General features: G+C 36.8%; 1 long non-coding RNA gene across 2 annotated transcripts in view; it reads left to right on the top strand.

Moving 5' to 3' along the window:
* The first annotated feature begins 8,252 nt into the window (after window positions 1–8,252).
* LOC141423111 (uncharacterized) overlaps window positions 8,253–21,070 on the top strand; it is a 53,872-nt gene continuing 41,054 nt past the window's right edge. The window contains exon 1 of one of the 2 annotated variants that reach the window (XR_012447767.1): window positions 8,253–8,309. This is a non-coding gene — a long non-coding RNA (uncharacterized lncRNA). The remainder of the gene's footprint in view (window positions 8,310–21,070) is intronic. The other variant, XR_012447766.1, reaches the window with a different exon arrangement.

Genomic DNA, 21,070 nt, shown 5'->3' with positions numbered 1-21,070 from the left:
AAATCGCTGGACCTGGTGGTTTCATGGGTGATCCTACCAAACATTTAATGAAAAGCTAATAGCGGTTCTTTTCAAGCTCTTCAAAAAATGAGCAGAAGTAAATACTTCCAAATTCATTTTATATGGCCAGCTTACCTTGATACTGAAGCCAGACAAGGACACTATAATAGAAGGCCAACACACTTATGAGTATAAGTGCAAAATCCTAGAAAAATACTAGTAAATTGAATTCAACATACATTAAATGATTCATATACCATGATAAAGTGAGATTTATTCCTATGATGTAAAGAAGGTACATGTACAAACCTATAAATATGATACAAGTCAGTAGAATGATAGGATAATCTTAATAGCAGAAAAATCATATGACAAAAAATCAAATTCCTTTTATGATTAAAAAGAAAACCTCTCAACAAATTTTGTATAGGCAGAATGAACCTTAACATAATAAAGGTCACATCATATCCAATGATGAAGATTTTCCTCTAACATAAAGAACAACACAAAGATGCTTATTCTTATCATACCACTTCTATTCAACTTAGTACTCAAAATCTTAGCTAGAATAAATATTCAAGGAAAAGAACAAAAAGAGGCATCCATATTGAAAAGTATGAAGTTAAATTATCTCTGTTTGCAGATGACATAGTCTTGTAAACAAAAACCCCCTAAAGACCCTATTAAAAAAACTGTTAGAAATAATAAATGCAATAAATTTGAAGGATATAAAATTAATATGGAAAACTCAAGTGCATTGCTCTGTTAACAATTAACTGTACAAAAACAAGAAAACATTCTCACATATGATAGCATCAATAAGAATAAAATAATTAGTAATATACTTAACTAAGGAAATGGAAGATCTACACACTGAAAATTATAAAACAATTTTGAAAGAAATCGGAAAAGATACAAATAAATGGAAAAACATGCCATGTTCATGGATTGGAAGAATTAAAATTATTAAAATGTCCATACTACTGGAAGCGATCTACAAATTTAATGCAATTCCTACCAAAATTACAATGTCATTTTTTTTTCAAAAAAAGAGAGAGAAAATTCTGAAAATTTGTATGGAATCTCAAAATACATTTAATAGCTAATGTAATCTTGGTCAAGAACAAATCTGAAAGTATCAATTTCCTGATTTCAAACTATATTACAAAGTCATATTATTCAAGACACTGTGGTATAGAGATAAAAATATGCATATAAGTCAATCAAATAGAATGAAGATCCAGAAATAAATTTATGTAAGTTTAACTAATTTTCAACAAAGATGTCAAGAACACACAATGGGAAAATGATAGAATGTTAAATAAACTAGGCTGGGAAAACTGTGTATCCCCATGCAGAAAAAAAGTGAAATTGAGCCCTTCTCTTATGCCACCCCCCAAAAAAAATCAGTTGAAAATGGATTACAGACTGAAGCACAGATCTGAAATGATAAAAGTTCTAGAAGATAGGAGCAAAGCTCATTGACATTGGTCTTTGCAATGATTTTTTGGGCTTTCATACTAATAGCATAGGCAACAAAAGCAAAAATAAACAAGAGGGACAACATTGAACTAAAAAGTTTCTATACAATGAAGATGTAATCAACAAAACAAAAGGCCAACCACGTGACGGTAGAAAATATTTGTGTCTGTCTGATTCAGGCTTGCTATACTAGATAGATACATAGCTAGATAGTAGAACTTAGTGGAAAACAATACAAATAGCCCAATTTTTTTAAATGGGCAAAAGACCCAAATAGACATTTCTCCAAAGAAGGCATACAAATAGCTTATAGGTATATAGAAAGTGTTCCACATTACTAAGCATCAGGAAAATACAAATCAAAATCCCAATGTATTATCACCTTATATCTGGTTAGGATAGCTATTATCAAACAGTGAAAGATAACAAATGTTGGTAAGGATGCAGAGACAAACAGACGAGCCCTTTTATACTGTTGACAGGAATGTAAATTGGTACTAACATTAGGGTTAATAGCATAAAGTTCCTCCCAAAATTAAAAATGTAATTACCATGTGATCTAACAATCCCAATTCTGGATATATAATCAAAGAAAATAAACCACAATCTTGAAAAGATATCTGCACTTCTGTGTTCATGGCAGCATTCTTCACATTAGCTGTTACATGTAAACAACCTGTTTCCATGAACAAATGAGTGGATCATGAAAGTGAGATATATGCACACATAAATGGCATATATATTATATATGTACAAAACACAATATTATTTAGCCTTAAAAGACAGGAAATATTACCATTTGCAACAATGTGAATGAAACTTGAGAATGTTAAGCCAGACACTAAAAGACTAAGAATGCATAATTTAATTTACATGTGGAAGCTTAAAAAATTGAATTTATAGTAACAGAGAGTAGAATGAAGGTTACCAGTACAGGAGACTCGGGTGGGATAAAAGGGAGATGTTGATCAAAGGACACAAATCAGATGATTAGGTGTAGACACCTAACCTACAGTCAGATGACCAATGTATCTGCAATGTATTAACTACTTGAGACTTGCTAAAAGAATAGATCTCAAGTATTCTTACCATTCACAAAAAAAGATAAATATATGAGGTGACAGACATATTAATTAGCAGGGTTATGGTAATAATTTCCCATGTAGATATATATATCTACACATGGTACACCATAAATATGTATAAGTGTTATTTGTTGATCACACCTTGGTAAAGTAGAGGAAAAAATTTAAAGACAGCAGGATAATAGGGGGGTCATCGTTCAAGTGGTAGATCATTAGCCTGGCAAGTGAGAAGTCCCAAGGTCAGTCATCAGTATTGGAAAGGACAGCAGAGTCTGCCTTGGCCAATTCTGACCACATGACATGAGCCGTAACAGTGCCATGTGGCTAGCTCGGCTTGAAGGCAAGCTCAAGTAGCCTTTTTCATTCTGTAGTGGTTTTGAATATTTTATAACATGAGAAAAGTGTTACCAATTGCTTTCCTAATTTCAAATTCATGTTACTTAATAATTCTTTTATTTTTATCCTCATGTCTTTCTTTTCTTTTCTTTTTGGAGTAGAAGTGAACTTTTATCTCAGTACAGCATTGACTTTGTCCTAGAGAGTTTAAAACTTTTGGGTCATTACTTTAAAGATATTTGACTTTAAAATACTGATTTCCTCCTTTACCTAATGTTTAATTTTTTTTTCATGTTTCCCCATTCACAATGCAGACGAATGTTTAATATTTATAAGAAACACTTTTTAGACTAGCAGGTAGATTTTTTAACTTTTAAAATTTCTTCTTTACCTCATAGTACAGTGGCACAGAATACGGTTTTTGTTCTTCATGCTTTTGGCACTTTTTTTGCACTGATTCATGTTTCAGGCATTGATGATCCTAAATCGTGTTCATTTTGTAAGGGAGATCTTTCCATCTTCTGATGTCTTCTTCAGTTTCTTCAGTGATTCAGTTTTTGTTGTAGAGGTCCTTACACTTCCTTTAATAAATTTATTCCTAGGTATTTTAATTTTTAAAGCTATTGTAAATGGGATTGTTCTTCTAAATTCTTTCTCAGTCTATTCATTGTTGGCATATAAAACAGCTTCTGATTTTGTATCCTTCTTCTTTGCTTAAAGTGTTTATGATGTCTAAGACTATTTTGGTGGATTTTTTAGGACCTTTAGGTATAAGATCATATCATCTTCCTCCTGTTTATTGCTCTGGCTAGGAATTCCAAAACTTTATTTAATAACAGTGGGGAGGGTAGACATCCTTGTCTCATTCTTGACTTTAGAGGAAATGGTTTCAGTTTTTCTCTTTTAGTATGGTCTTGGCTATAATTTTGTTATATATGGCTTTTATTATGTTGAAGGACATTCTTTCTATTCATAAAATGATGCTGAATTTTGTCAAAGGTCTTTTCTGCATCTATTGAGATGATCATGTGATTTTGTCCTTGCTTCTGTTTATATGCGGTATTACATATATTAATTTGCATATGTTGAACCATCCCTACCTGGCTGGAATGAAACTGACTTGATCATGGTGTATGATTTTTTTGATATGTTCTTGAATTTAGATTGCCAGTGTTTTATTGAGAATTTTTTCATCTATGTTCATTAAAGAGACTGGCCTATAATTCTCTCTTTTTGTTTTTGGTTGCATCCTTGTCCAGTTTTGCCATGATTATAATACTGGCTTCATAGAATGAGTTTGGTAGTGCTCTTTCCCTTTCTGTTTCATAGAATAGCTTGGGGAATGTTGGCATTAGTTATTGTTTGAAGATCTGGTAGAACTCAGAAGTGAATCCATTGAGATTCTGGGCTTGTCTTTGTTGAGAGACTATTACTGCTTCAATTTCATTGCTTGTTCTCGATATACTTTCTTATATTTTATTTATGTGATCTTCCCAAAAGTAAAGTTTCCCATTATTGGCTTAAAATTCTGTTTTTTTCCATTTCTTGTTGTGTTGTCCGAAACTTTTACTTCTGTATTTTGAGCTTAGGTTACTTGGTGCATAGAAATTTCTTACCATTGTCTCTTTACTGTAGACAATTATCAGCATAGTAATTATAATGTTATGGGTCTAATTTGAATAATTTTTCTTTGAGTTTATATGATGCTAATTTCTTGACTTTTGATTTCTTCTCATTTTCAGTTTATATGGTGTATCTTTTCCCTTTTTTTAATTTAAAATTTATTGTAAAATACACACAACCAAATTTACCATTTTGGCCATTTTTTAATGGCTGATTGATATAAAGAATATTCACATCCATCACCATCAACCATCTCCAGAACTCCTTTCATCTTGCAAAACTAAATCTCTATAATAATCGAACACTAAATCCTTACACCTATAGCCCCCAATATCTGGCAATCACCACTTGACTTTCTGCCTGTATAAACTTGACTTCTCAAGGCAGCTCATATAATTGGAATCATAGTATTTTTCTCTTTGTGCCTGGTTTATTTCACATAGCACAGTGTTCTCAAAGTTCACCCTTTGAGAAGAAGAATCCCCTTCTTTTTAAAGGATAAATAATATTCCATTGCATATATATGCCACATCTTGTACATCCACTCATCTTTCCATGAACACTTGAGTTGCTTCTACCTTTTAACTATTTTGAATAATGCTGCCATGCACATGGACATGCAAATGGAAATGTCTCCTCAAGTTTCTGCTTTCAATTCTTTTTTGGAAATAGAAGTGATGGATCATATAACAACACCCCTATTAATTATTGGAGCAACTGCTAGACTATTTTCCAAAGTAAGTTCTTTACTTTGAAGTCCTACCAGCAATGAACAAATATTTCAATATCTCCACATCCTGGTCCACAGCAGAGAATTAAGAGGAATACAGAACAGAGATGTGACTCAAAAGTGAAGGGAAGCAGGACATAAAGTTCACCAGTGCTGGATTTAGCCAACCGGTGAAGACTAATAGGCCTAAATAGTAACCCCTATGTTGGAGGGAGCTCCCTGACCTCAAAGGTATTTTATCTTTTTTGGCTAATGGAATCAGAAGACAGCTTAGGGTTTTGTGGAGGGTGACTGGGAGATAAGAAAGCTGAGATAGCAACTTCAGCTGAGATAGCAACTCTCTTGAAGACAACTTCAAGAGAGTAGTGGTGGCATGTCCTCTGGCCAGACAGCCCATGTTCAAATTCTGGTGTTGCCATATGTTGGCTGAGTGGCTTTGGGGAGATTGCCTTTGTGACTCTATTGCTTTATGTGTAATAACAGGACAACATAAGGCTGTCCCAGAGAGAACTGGTAAAACTTGGATAGGAAAATTCATGGAAAGTACCAGAAGCAATGTTAGCTGATGGGAGCTTGTTCCATATTAACTGTTAGCCCAAGTTATATGCAGGGGCAAAAAAAAATTTGCAAGACTCGTTTTCCTTCTCCTCTCTTTCTCATCTTCTTTCTCCTCCCACATCTTTCATCTTTGTCCTGTACTTCTCCCTGGCTTTCTTTTTCTCTTTTTCTTTCCTCTCCTTCTCTTGTTCCACTTTCTTCTCCTCAGACTTGCATATTAGCCTTCATATGGTTTTGTTGTTGTTATTGTTAATAATTTCAGGAAATCTGGCCTATCTTGTATTAGAGCAGGTTTTTTGGGAAGTGCTAATGATTTTACACACACACACATCCACAGACATTTTTTCTAAAAGAGAAACCATAAACTAAGTAAAAATGAAGCTGAAATTTGGTGAGAAAGCATGCATATTTCAAAAATAATTTTGATGTTCTAACAATTACTTCCAAAGCAATTTTTTGTCTGGAAAAACATTGGTCTTCCATTCAGAAAAATGAAAAACATGAACTTCAATTTATAGCGAATTAAGAGCTGAGTGCTTGCAAGGGTGCGTTTTTGTGACTTATCTGAAAATTTATAAAAAGAGTATTACATATATATGTGTATATATATATATATATATATATAGAGAGAGAGAGAGAGAGAGAGAGAGAGAGAGAGAGAGATGCATTTCTGTTGATACTTTATTTCTTTAACAAATGCTTCTTAAGAACCCTCTTACACTGTTGGTGGGAATGTAGACTAGTACAACCACTCTGGAAAAAAATTTGGAGGCTACTTAAAAAGCTGGACATCGATCTACCATTTGATCCAGCAATACCACTCTTGGGGATATACCCAAAAGACTGTTACTCCAGAGGCACCTGCACATCCATGTTTATTGCGGCACTATTCACAATAGCCAAGTTATGGAAACAGCCAAGATGCCCCAGCACTGACGAATGGATTAAGAAAATGTGGTATCTATACACAATGGAATTTTATGCAGCCATGAAGAAGAACGAAATGTTATCATTCGCTGGTAAATGGATGGAATTGGAGAACATCATTCTGAGTGAGGTTAGCCTGGCTCAAAAGACCAAAAATCGTATGTTCTCCCTCATATGTGGACATTAGATCAAGGGCAAACACAACAAGGGGATTGGACTATGAGCACATGATAAAAGCGAGAGCACACAAGGGAGGGGTGAGGATAGGTAAGACACCTAAAAAACTAGCTAGCATTTGTTGCCCTTAATGCAGAGAAACTAAAGCAGATACCTTAAAGCAACTGAGGCCAATAGGAAAAGGGGACCAGGAACTAGAGAAAAGGTTAGATTAAAAAGAATTAACCTAGAAGGTAACACCCACGCACAGGAAATCAATGTGAGTCAATGCCCTGTATAGCTATCCTTATCTCAACCAGTAAAACCCCTTGTTCCTTCCTATTATTGCTTATACTCTCTCTACAACAAAATTAGAGATAAGGGCAAAATAGTTTCTGCTGGGTATTGAGGTGGGGAGCGGGAGGGGGTGGAGTGGGTGGTAAGGGAGGGGGTGGGGGCAGGGGGGAGAAATAAACCAAGCCTTGTATGCACATATGAATAATAAAAGAAAAATGAAAAAAAAAAAAAAAAACAAATGCTTCTTAACCTGGTACTTTGTAGGGAGCTTGTGACACTAAGGGTGGTAAGATGCAGACAAGCACTTCCCCTTTGGGATGTGGCTGTGGTGCTCTCTGACCCTGGTCATGGAGGGTGGATTCTTAAGTTGGTAAGAGATGGTGAAAACCCTGGGCATCTGGAATTTGGAGAACCAGAAGGAATTCATGCAGTTAACAAATGTAGTGACTGAAGGGGAGAGGACTTTCCCAACCCAAGCCATCTCCATAACTATCCCCTGGTATAATGGCTTCTCTATCCCCTGAAAATTTAATTTCCTAGAATATTTTTCATTATCATGCATATTTGAGAAGGATACAAGTATACAATTATTTAATAATTATAGTTTTGCTACAGGAAAAGCAAGGTTTAAAAATAAGAAGAATCTTCCTGGAAAATAACTTTGATACTATAATGATTATTTTTAAAGCAATTGTTTTTTTCCTCTGGAAAACATCAGTCTGCCATGCAGGGAAAAAAAAAGTGAATAGCAGTTCACAGTAAATTAAGAGCTGCATGCCGAAGGCTCTGTTTTTGCAACCTGAAATATTTGAGATAATAAAAACAGTATATCAATATACATGTATGTGTGTATTTCTTCAAAGTATTGGGCCCATTTTCCACAATACCAATACTAATCTCATTTCAGCTAAATCTCATCCCAGCCTAATGCATATGCTAAAACTCTTCAACATTAATTGTTGTGAGAAAACTTTAGAGAACAATTTTAAGCTTGAAAAAACCAAAAACAAGTTATGAGAAATTCTGAATAGATAAGCTTTTGTTTTCTTTCTCTTTTCAGGATCAGGGGGAGAATGCGCTGTACCCCTGAAGGAGTTTGAAAGTTTTAATGCACAGTGAGTTGTGATTTCCAGATCCCCTCTCAGTATGAGCCTACCCAGTAGTTTGACTGCAAAGCCACATACTCAGTGCACTAAAAAATTTTTAGCTTGGTTTTCATTGAGTTAGGAATGACGGAAAGACATTATTGGCCAGTTTGCAGAGCTTTCTGCAAACAGGCTGAGTTGAAGTGACTTGACATGCTTTATGGTGCCTGATGAATGTCAGGCAAGGGAAACCCAATGAAAGTTCCTAGCGATGCCATTCTCTGTAATTGAAAATGCTATGTAAAAAATAAGCTATGTCAACAGTTCCTGCTGCCTGCCTCACATCCTGGAAAGCCATGGACATTGTATGTTCTACTTGCAACTTAAAAGAATTATAACCACAGAGATTGGGAGGGGAGCAGCTGGTTTGCAAAGCTGCTTGGGGTAAACCTGTCAAAACTCATGAGTAAACAGAATCTGAAAACAGAGGCGTGTGTAGGGGAAATCAATTGCTTTTTCTGCAAAATAAAGGGAGGAGTTTTGCTCAGGGCAATGTGACGATGACTTGCAACTGTTCTGCATTAACTGTAACTTTCTTCTTACTTTCTCACTGCCCAATTTTCCTTTATTCTACAGTGAGCTGTTGAGATTGTATATTGCACACTGGGAATATCTAAACTGGAAATAATTAAAAAATATATTTCATTTATAGTGGGCCTTATGTGAGGAGAAGTAAAGTTTGCCACAGCTTCCTGAGTATATGAGTTAATGATGTGTTCTGCATTTTCTTAATTTTCCACATTTTAACTGCCTCTGTTCCTTATTTGGGCGTAGGGAACTTAGAGCAGCATCAGATACAGATTCACTGGAGCAGAAATAAGCTGCTCTCAAGACCGTGAGGGGGCAGCAAGCAGAAGGTCAGGTGAATTCTGTGGGTACCTGACTTCATTTTCTTCCAGGGTCTCCCTTCAGTGCCACAGCTAGCATATTATAAAGGGTAAGTTTTAAACTAGAAGTTGATTTAGGGTTTTGTGGCATTTTATGAGGCTGTGTTTTTGGAAGATAATGAACAAATGGATTTTCAAAATGAAGTTCCAGAAATGACCATTGCAAAAAGAAAGTCTAGACTCACTACAGAAGAAAAATAACATGTGTGTGAGTGTGTGCATGAGTGTAATGTAAGTATATTAGATACATAACCCATAGCAGAATGAAGTCATCAGTAGAGCAAAGCCAAGTGCCCATTTTTCAGATTTAATTACTACATCATTTTCATGAGGACAGAAGGAAAATAAGCAAAGGCAGAAATGGAGTATGAAAGGCTAAGTTGATTATAAATCTAGGAGCTTCTTTGTAAGATTAGGTTGTATGACTGAAGCTTAAAAAGAAAACTCTCTTATACAGATGTAAAGTGTTCTTTTAGTCATGGTTTACTAGATTGGGAAGAACTATGAAAATCATTCTCCAAATGTTTAGAGAAAGAAGCTCTATGGGGGAAATCTAAGAGGTCTAGATGTGTTCTCATTATGTGACTTTTCACCTGGAAAGATATGATATTTCTAGAAAGAGATGACTCAAAGTTAGCTCAAAGTGATAACTCAAGGCAATGAGTCAAGAAATAGAGCATGGTGGAGGTGGGGATGTGCCTCAGGGCTACAGCTTGTGCTTAAAAAGCCTGAGATCCCCAGAATGAAAAAAGAGGAAAGACAGAATCTAAGTTTACTAAGATTAGTTAGAAAAATATAGAAAATTTCTGATGGTGGGGAAAAGATGAGGTAGAACAATTGGGAAAGCAATGAATTGAGTTCTGTCTGATGTTGGAAACCCCAGGAACAGAGCCTATGACAAGGATTTGAGTGCAAGTAGTTTATTGGAAGGTATGTTAGTTAGCTTTCCATTACTACAACAAAATCTCTAAAGTAGCTAACTTATAAAGAGGAAAGTATTTTGGCTCACAGTTTTCAAGGTTTTAGTCCATGGTCACAAGGAAGCATTGCTTTTGGGCCTGTGGCCACATGTCACAGTGGGGAGCATGTGATAGAGCAAAACCATTTACTCATGGCCAGGAACAAAAGAGAGAAGAATAAGAGGTTCCAGAGTCCCAATATCCAATGACTGGAAGACCTCCTACTAAGCCCCATCTCTTATAGGTCCACCACCTCCTAATAGTGCCAAGCTAGGGACTAAACCTTTAAGTTATGGGTCTTTGGAAGGGCACTTATTATCCGATATATAGTGTGAGTTGATCCCAGAAAGCTCAGTGAAGGACTGGGAGGAGAGGTAGAGTAAGGGAGGAATCCACAGAGAATTCTATAGGGGTAAGTGAGGGTTACCTGTAGAAAGTGTTAGTACAGCCAAAAGTAAAAATCACCCTCTCCCTAGTCTATGTGAGCTTCTTAAGAGATTGCTTTCAATTCAACACTCCTTCAAACTGTCTTGTCATTTATTACCTGAACAGTAGGCTTGGGATGCACAGTTGGCTAGATGGAAGGTTCCAGATGATCCACCCATTTGCCTTGTATGCAGGCTCCTGTGCCAACCTTCCCTGGACAGTGTGCTGTCTATCATTCTTTCTGGTGTGAAGCCAAAGACCTGGCCATCAACATTTTTGGAGATTTTCATTTTTATACACTTTTTGAAGTGTTAAAAAAAATTCCCTGATTGGCAAAGAAAGAGAGTTAACTAACTTGTAATTTACCCTTCCTGGTGCTTGGTAGCTTACATACAGGATTGCATCCAGTTCTACACCTACTTTCATGTTGACATTTTCATATTTATGAGGCAGCTGAAGCATCTGAGGCTCACAGAGGTTTGCTTCAGGTATGCTCCTTGTAGGGACTTGAACCCAGGTTCCTCATTCCAAAATGAGGAATAGAGTTATTTTAGTGCATCCTCTAGAATGAGATATTTTCTTACATGTTTTGATCTTAACTGTTTAAGAAGTTCTTTTGCATAAGACATCCCCTTATCCTTATAACAAATTATATGACTATGTATTATCAATCTTATTTAATAGATAAGAACCTGAGGATGTGAGATAAGTGATGGGTAAGGGCAGTGAGGGATGGGATCATAAGATTTCAGTACTGTGAAAAAGAGACACTTTTTTTGGCAAGGTGCTAAGTTGCTCACACCTGTAATTCTAGCTAATTGGGAGACTGAGACTAGGAGGATAATAGTTCAAGGGCAGCCCAGGCAAATAGTTCACAAAACCTTCATCTCCAAAATAACCAGAGCAAAGTGGACTGGAGACATGACTCAAGCAGTAGAGCATCTGCATTGCAAGCACAAAACCCTTAGTTCAAACCCCAGTTCCACAAGAAAAAAAGGGAAAGAATACTTTTTCAATACTCTCCCAACTTTATACCTAAACACCAAGTAAGCATAAGACAGACTGTTTCCTACCATACACAGTGAGATCCCATAGGGTATCCTTTCTCATGCATCCACTGCGCTGGGTTGGAAGTGGCCCCTGTGGCTTTGGTCCTCTGTCCATTCACAGGTGGAGCCTGATTTCCCTCCCCTTGAACTTGGACTTCACCAGTAGACTACAATGAGAGTGATCCTCTGCGGCTTCTGTAATTGTCACTCAAAGAAATACTCTCAGCATCTGTAGAGGAAAGAACACCTGTCCCTACAGAAAGAACACATGTCCTACTACCATGTGTCAAAGACACAGAAAGCCACTTGAAGCTCATGTTCTCCTGATGTTTAGTCTTCTTCTTTAGATAAGACATATAAGATTAGACTCTAATTACCCCCAGGTCCTAGTATCATGATTTCTATAAAATTGCTGACTAGGTGATAGAGACCTGATGACATCTTTCTATTAAAAGAATGGCCCATTGTCATCATTAGCAATGGGTAATAAAAAGAGGAGCTATTTACTACCTTGAGAAGTGAGCCAAGGATGGGTGACTGAATTATGCCTTTCTTATGTCATTACCATGAGGACCTAGCATGGCATAAGACTGAGAAACTCCTCTTCAATTCAATTCCTAATCTTATTTGTAATCCAACAATGTGGCCAGTCACATTATAAATAGATTTCAGAGTTTTGGGCTTTCCACATTTATTGGGTCTTAGCTGGTCTGCATGCCCATTATGGCTTTTTCCTCAGTTCTATCCTCTTGGAGGATAGGGAATGAATGCAAATTCCATTTTGTTTCTTTTGCTATTGCGGAGCCGTCTCTGAAAATATTTATTCTTGGTATTATGTGACAATTGGGATCACATTACACATGTTTTATTAAGTTACTGGGGAGAATTTTGATGATGTGCATTTGATAGAATAGTGCTTTTCTGCTGGAACATGTTCTGGATCCCTGGTGATTTGATTATCTTTCTGACATTGGCTAAGCTATGAGAGGCACAAGCTGTAGAGGTCAGTCACTGTGAAGCTGGCTGTGATATGGAGACTCGGATGTGAAGGCTTAGAGACTTTAGATGTTAGCTGTATCATCCTTCCCTTTTGAAATGGTCTTCCTTTCAGTGAATTGAGCACACACAGAGTCTACAGGAGAAGAGTGAAGACTGAAATGCCCTGCTCTGTCACTTCTCCATGTTGTCTACTTTTGAGATATGTTGGGCTCCGACCATGCTTAGAGACCATTTGTGATTTGCTCTAGCAGGTCATGTTTCTATAGCCCAGGAGTGGAACCAAGTTGCTGGAAGACTAGTTAATTGTTAAGGTGCTGTGGAAACTAGTGGATGTCGACCATTTGCTGCTTTTAGCAGAAAAGTGACTGTATAACTCATGACAGCTGTAGCCATTAAACAGGAGCATCTGTTAGTGAAGAAGGTGGGTAGGACCACTTGGTTGATTTTCAAGGACTTTGTAACTAAAAGTAGAATTGTACTTAGGACTGAATTCTAGTGGTTTGAATGTTGCAAGGATCTTATGAAACTCTGTAATTAACATCATTTTACTTAAGACACTGCAGGGCAATGTATTCACCAAACTTCTCTAGAGGAATAGAATAATAGTCTAAGTAAAGATATATAAGAGGAGATTTATTATGAGAATGGTTTACATTGTTCCAGAGACTGAGAAGTCCCATGACATGCCACCAGAAAGCTGGAAAACCAGTGATGTCATTGAGTTCCAGAGAAACAGGAGCTCTGATATCCAAGGGCAGGATAAGATGGATGTCCCAGCTCAAACAGAGAGATAGTTCACCTTTATGCTGCTTGTTTGTTCTATTCAAGCCCTCAATAGATTGATGATGCTTGCTCACCTTGGTGACCAGATGTGTCTTGGTCTGTCCATTCAATTGCTAATCTGTTTTGGAATTACTCTCACAGAAATAATGTTTCATGAGCTATCTGGGCATCCCTTAGCCTAGTCAAGTCGGCATATAAAATTGACTATCCTGGACAGACATGGAGGTATGCACTTAGATCTCCCTTTAGGAAAGAACTTGTTAATTAACTGCAGGAATGCAAATATGAGACAACTCCTAGTTGCAACACTTTTGTGGAATCTGCCTCCATGTTCATACTGAGGTCTCACACTTTCTGGGCATCCCCTGGCTAGTGATGGAATATGACAGAGATTCTGAGGCCTGGCCATTTTTGCCCAACACTGGAGTTTTCTTTTATTTTTTCAGGTCAACCTGGCAGCTTGAGGCTATTCTTACCTACTCCTCCTTCCTTCTTTTCCTTCCTTCCAAGGCTGTGAGACTGGCATAATGAAGGCCATTCCTACCTACTCCTATCCGCCCCAACTTCTTTATCATTCACAGCTATTAATCCAATAAATCATTATACTCATAAATCTACTGTGACATTTGCTTCCAGAAGACTGATTGACACAAACTGAGTAAGGTAAATAATACTTCCTTCACCGCTGGCTTTGTTCTTATCCTTCTATCACAGGGCTGCCAGCTGAAGGGCCAGGGAAACCAAAGAACAATCCAGAAATTTGGTTGGAGCATTCATTATTGCATTCAGGAGACAGAAAATAGATTTTATTTGATTCATACTAACGCTCTTGACTTTAAACCTACTAGGTTGCCCAATATTTACTGTTTGGAAAGTATTGTCTTTCATGCAGTCCTCGGTTACACAGAGAACTACCAAATAACAATACTGTTTAGCCAGATAACCTGAGCTCCAACTGAATTTCATATGAAAATATTTTAACCAGAAGTCTCATAATAAAGGAGTTTCACCATAGAAGGATTTATTAATCAGGATATTGCTACTTTTAGACCCTAATCAAGCATCATCTGTGAACATTTTTTTGTTATCTGTAGAACTCAGTGACAGAGTCTGAGGTCTCTGAAATCTAACAGTCATCACACTGACCACTGAAGGAGGAGTATTCGATAGTTCTTATGCTCAATTATAAAGTCTCCTTTTCTAAGGAAAAACATAATTCTCATGTTTTTAAAAAGTTCAGTTCTATTTTCTTTTTAAATTTAACTTAAAATTTTTAATGATACACAAAAGCATAAAAATTGAGCATATTAATGGGGCACTATGTGAAGTGTCAGCAAGTGCACACATTGTGGAACGTTTAAAGCAGGATGAACTGTTTACTTCCTTGAACATTCATCATTTTTTATTGTGAAAATTTTCAAAATCCTTCCTTCTAGCTTTTAGAAATGACCAGTGCATTGTTGTTATCTATTGCTACCCTACTATGCAACAGCATTCCAGAGCTTCTTATTCCTAACTAACTGTAACTTAGTGCTCAAAAAATCCAGTTTCAATACAATATAGCAGCAGCCATTATTTTACATAGTGACAACCAACAGCCACTCCTGGGAATTCAAGGGAACATATAAACATGGGTTGTTGGGCTGATCATTAAATCAAAGAGAAAAATTGCTGAAGTGTATAGGACTCTGAACTGACCCGTTTTTTTTCTAGTGCTGTTTGCAGAACCAGGACCTAGTACCTGGTAGGTAAGTGCTCTACCACTGAGCTATATCCCTAGCCTGAAGTTATCCAAATTTTTATTTTATGAAGCAGTTGGTCTGTGTCTTTGTAGGCTTGTTAGGACCCAGAAAGTCATAGTATCTGCTAAAATAAGTTAAAAAAGGAAAGACAGGTACATATGATATAACACTTATAAAAGCATTCAAATTAAGAAAATACACACACAAACTAACAGTTAATATATTTGATCATATGACTCCTCACTTATTTGGGTGAATTGTTTGGGATGTTATCATGTACCAATGAATAGTTCTTATTATGGATATTAAAATATAGTTTAATTTCTAAAGTTTGCACATAATAACACAAGTTAATTGCTAACACATTTTTTCAAGTCTAGATGGAAATAAAACCTCTGGAGTAAAACTTCTCTTTCTAGTTGTGTGATCTGAGGCAGATTAGTTAACCTCACAAAAACTCGCTTCTCTCCTCTAAAAATGATGACCTTGTTGTTCTAGACATAATGATGGGATGATGATGGATACAACATCAAAATGTATTATAAATGTTCAAAAATTACTTAAAACCTTTTTTACCCATTTGTTTATTGAAACCATTTTTAAATAAAAACATAAGACAATCTAGACCAGTCAAGTCATAATTGTTATCATAAATTCTGAATCAGTGGGATTCATTTATCAAGGTGAAGGGCAGACTTTGAGAAACTTTAAGGTGATCATTAAATTCATTTGAAGTATTTACTGTTACTTTTACTATATAATTGTGACTAAAGTATGCTACTCAGATATTTCTGATATAAACACAGCTCCACCCCCTTAAATCCCAAGTGCATTAATAAATCTACTTGTGGTTTTTTTTTCTTTTTTAATTCTAAGAAGAAATTTTGAAGATCATACTGAAATAGAGCCAGATGGTCAGATATGACTTTTCACATTAAGTGAATGCTCATAATTTACTTTATCCTAAAGCAACCACAAAGACAGAAATCATGGTGAATAGCTTCCAAGAACATCAAATCCACATCATCTCAGGGGTTTTATGTTCTGTCAAACATTTCATCGAATGGCATGAGAAACATATCTTTCATGTTCTGTTCATTTTAAAAATGACTATATCTTTTAAATTAGAGGAAAGTACTTTTGATATGTGATTTAAAATATCATATGTAATAACATTCTTTTCTAGTACTGTCTTTTCTTTACTTAAGCCCATGCAAAGGGTCCATTTCTTATTTACATAAGCACAGTTGATCCATTTAATTTTCTTTCAGATAAATCTTTAAAAATCTGTAATCATTCTCTTTTACCTTAAATAAAACAAAGGAACATTTTTGATTTCAGGGACACTAGACATTTTTGGCCTTTTCTACTAGAAGGATTTTTTTTAAATGATAAATAGTTAACATAGATGATAGCTAATCTGATTTCAAAAAAGAAATGTGGGCTCAAGTAGTAGAAGAATTGGGAAATGTGTTATCTAAATATGTCATGCAATATATTGACTTTAATCTGTAACATATGTGAAGTTTAGTCGTTAAGCAATGAATTCCTTTTCTTAGGTCCGTATGGTAAATATCAATGAATATAATATTTTTTGAGCTGAATGAAATGGCCAAGACCAACCTCTCAAGGTTTAATTACCCACTTAAATGTCCCTAGAGTCCTTGAGGGAAGGCTGAGACCCATAGATCATGATCTTTGATGGAAGTTATGCTTCAGAAGGAGGCAGGAGGCAAGACCAGTACCTTCTGGGTCAGCTCTGTTTGGAATATTAAAGGAGTGACCATAGATCAGAGATCTCACCCCACTGCTACTTATTAGACCTCACTATACATACCACAAACCTCCTAGCAATAATGATACCAAAAAATAATTGCATAATACAGATAACATTAGCTTCCAGTTAAACAGGGTTTGTCCTATGCTAGGCACTGTATAATATGCATAATATGAACTAACTCTTAATTTCTACATCATTCCATGAATCAGTCATTCATTAATTCTTTTAATGAGTTTTTATTGCACATCTATTATAAACCAGGCCCTGCTGAGTGTGCAGTGGTGACCAAGTCCCTCACAGAACTGACAGTCAGTGGAGACCAATGGCAGACACAGGCAGAAATCAATAGTGATTACACCATGAGACCATTGCCTGGGTCATGTCAAAGAGAGAAGTGGAGGTGGAGGATGGGGTCTACATTAGAATCGATAGGAGAGGCTTTTTTTTTTTTTTTACTTTTCATTTTTTTCTTTTATTATTCATATGTGCATACAAGGCTTGGTTCATTTCTCCCCCCTGCCCCCACCCCCTCCCTTACCACCCACTCCGTCCTCTCCCTCTCCCCCCCACCCCCTCAATACCCAGCAGAAACTATTTTCTAAGGAGATGAGGAGCCGGGAAGGGTAGGATGCCCTGAGGAAAGAGCAAGTACTATTTCAAGGTGAGATAGAGTATGGTGGGTGTGAGCAAGAGAAGGGAGTCCAATGTGGCTGGGTGCAGTGTGTGAAGGAGAGCTATGACTGGGCAAGTAGGTGGCATGAGATGATGCTGGGCCTAGGGAACCATGTCTGGAACTTTGGATGTGACTTGTGGAACAATGGGAAGGACTGAGGACTGGATAGTGACATGAGGTAGTTGATGATTTTTAAACATTCTTTCATCTGCAATCCAAGATATAGATTTGAGGTGGGTGTGAAGTAACAGAGGTTGAGCAATATTGCTGGTGGCATGGAACAGGGGGTGGCCTGGAAGGGAGGGCAGTACATGGTTTGGCTGGTGAAGTCTACAGAAGGGATGAGAGAAGGAAGGGATTTGGCCTTGGTAACCCGATGCGTGAAGAGAACAGGGAGTGAGATGGGAGAGGGACTTTAAGGATGATTTCAGGAGAATTATTTTTGATATGTGAATTTTGAGACATCATTTGGACATTCAGGCTGAGGTTTCAATCAGGCAGAATAGACACAAGTCCATGGTTTCTTAGCCACAATTCAAGAACCCTTAAGTCTCTAAGAAATGATAACTTTTGTCATAACTATTGTCAGCAAAATCTGACCGGAGCCAACTTGGGACTCTGGGAACCTGCATAGATTCACCACAGAATTATTTTTCTCTCTCTTTTTTTATTAATACATATTAATTATACAAAAGGATTTCATTGTGAAATTTCCATACATGTATATAATGTACTTTGGTCAAATTCTCCTCCTCTATTACTCTTTCTTTATTATTGCAGCGTGATTCCCAGAGCTCTCTATGTATACCATGTTAGTTTTCTAAAATCCCCAAAGTTAAAACATGTTTATCTCTCCTTCCCCTGCCCCTGAGTTTTGCATATAGAATTCTTAATTTCTGTGGAGTCTGGAGGTCACTAGCAAGGACAAGAGTGGACATGCACATTTGAGAGCTGAACCCTCAAAGGACAAGGAGTTAGGGGTGTGTTTGAGAAAGTCATGGTCACTCTCTGAAGTTTTATTGGAGTGTTCGGAAGGAAACCCTTGAAAATTCCAGTGTGTCCTGTAGAGTTGGTAGGAAGAGTAGGGCATTACATAGGATCTCTCCAATGGGCACAACCCAGTCCTGGGAGAAGTCATAGGTATGCTTGGCACCTAAACACAGATCTGGCCAGAGAAAACCATGGTTCTCGTTTTAATAATTCAGCCCCACTCTTCGGGATTTTCAGGGACTGACTTATTTGAAATATGGTTATTAATTATGACTTAGAAATCATTTTGTTTTATTAAATGCCTTTTTATTTATTAAGAGAAGCATAAATTTTTCTTTGACATTCAGGGTATAAAAATGCCATATTTCTTTATTTGTAAAAAATATCAAATTAAATACAGCTTGAGCTCCCACTGGTAAGAAATCTAGAATCTGTCAGTTTGCAGGAACCTGTCTTCCACCTTTTTCTCCCATCTCAGTGCTCCTAGCTCAGGCCCCCATGACTCTCTAGAGCTGATCAGCTCCCTCCCATCCGCCAGCAGAGACCTTTGCTTCTGAAGTCACTGCAGCATCTCCCAGGTTCATATATCTCTACTGGGTTCTGGGATGGCATTGTGTCTGGCCTCTCCACCCTCAAGATACCCCTTTTCTTTCTAGGGCCATCTTCCCTGGTTATTGGCCCAACCAATCTTCTCATTAAAGCCCATAGTCTGCTTCCATACCCCTTATCTTCACAGTCCTCCTTGGTACTTGCAGGTAAAAGAGGGGTTTGTGTTCTTTGAGGTTGATCTGTATCAACAACATAAATACAAGGCACCAGCAAGTATCTCCTACAAACTAGACAAAGAAGCAAAACACAAAATAAAAATTCTATACATATCTGCTCATTAATATGCTCTCAAAATAGAAAACATAAGCTGTTTGATAGAATTAGGGTGTAAAGGGGAAAGATAAGGAAGAATTATCTTGAAATTAGCATGATGATTAAACTGGTTTTAACAACATTTCAGAGGTGTACCTCTTTGTTCCAAGGGATGATATAAACCCTCAAAATGAAACACAGTTTATGCCTTTAAACAGTCACTCAGAGAGGCATTTTGGGGAAACATGGAATGATGTCACTAAGTCAAACAAACCATAGAAGATGTTTTGCTTTTAAAACATGTCTCCCCTTTTAATTACATTGTATGTGGTAATAGAGGATCAATTTGAGAATACAGAAAAGTCTATAAAAAATAAAATTAATATTGCCTATGGTACCACCACAGAGCTAGAATGAGTGAGTTAGGGAGCTACATAAAACGACTGTTTGGTATTTTCTCTCCAGTTTTGTCTCTAAATACTGGCTCTAGTTCTATATTTTTCTATATTTATGTTACTGAGATATTAGAGAACATTCACATTCACATTTGTGTTCTGTCTTTCCTCTGGTATTTTCAAATGGTTATGTTTCATTCTCAGGAAATATGGCTGAAAGTAAAACTGGAGTGTCAGTGTATCAGTTCACACTGAGAACTTGACAGAGGTCTCTCATCCCCATCCAGTGTGCACACACTCTCAAAAAGCACCATGAGTTTACAGTAAGACTAAGAATAAAATAGAAATTAAAAACATCACTTAATGATCACTTCTGTAGGAAATGTCATTTTCTTAATCATTTCTCTCTGGTTATTGTTACCTATTTTTCAGCTCTTTGTAGCTTCCCAACTCAAAGTGAAAGACCTAAGCCAAAGAACATGAATATTTTATTTGAATTTTTTCATTGTAACTTTTTCTCCTATCATTATTTTAATATTTGCAAAATACAAAAAACACAGAACAAATCAAATATGAATCACAAACATTCCCGTAACCTAGAGATAATTATTGTCAGCACTGTGCTATCCCATACAATTATGTTCACATGTTTCTTCTTCTTTTATTAATATCACTGTTAAGTTACATGGTGAGTCTTTTCCTGTCTCTTCTTTGAACACAACATCTTAATGGTTTTCTTCCTCTCATACATCATAATATAATTTGCCATTCGCCTTTCCTTGGCTCCATTTAGGCTGTTTTCCAATTTTTCTGTATTTCAAATACCATTGCCATAAACATTACCCTGTTTGAGTATTTGAGCTCAAGTCTACCTTACCATTGAAGGCCTGGGAACCAGAAAATGTGAAGGGACTTCCAGATGCTGTTGAGTGCATTTGCATTCCCTGTGTGAACTGAAAGGTGGTGCCTTCTGGGAGGATGGAACACAAATATACCCCTGCCCTTTGAAGACCAATTAGTAAAAGAAGCCCCTTCCTTTGGGCAGGAAGGACAGCCTTGCTAGGTACACAGCCAGTTGAGCAGAGTTCAGCCTAGATTTGTGGGCTTACACTCTTGGCCAAGTGCTGAGGTTGAAGTAGACAACCTGTCCAACTGTACACAGCTGTCATGCCAAGGGTGATCTTTAT

The sequence above is a fragment of the Castor canadensis genome, chromosome 5, assembly GCF_047511655.1.
Source record: "Castor canadensis chromosome 5, mCasCan1.hap1v2, whole genome shotgun sequence".
In the NCBI taxonomy this organism is placed as follows: domain Eukaryota; kingdom Metazoa; phylum Chordata; class Mammalia; order Rodentia; family Castoridae; genus Castor; species Castor canadensis.
This window is presented reverse-complemented; position numbering and strand designations above follow the sequence as displayed.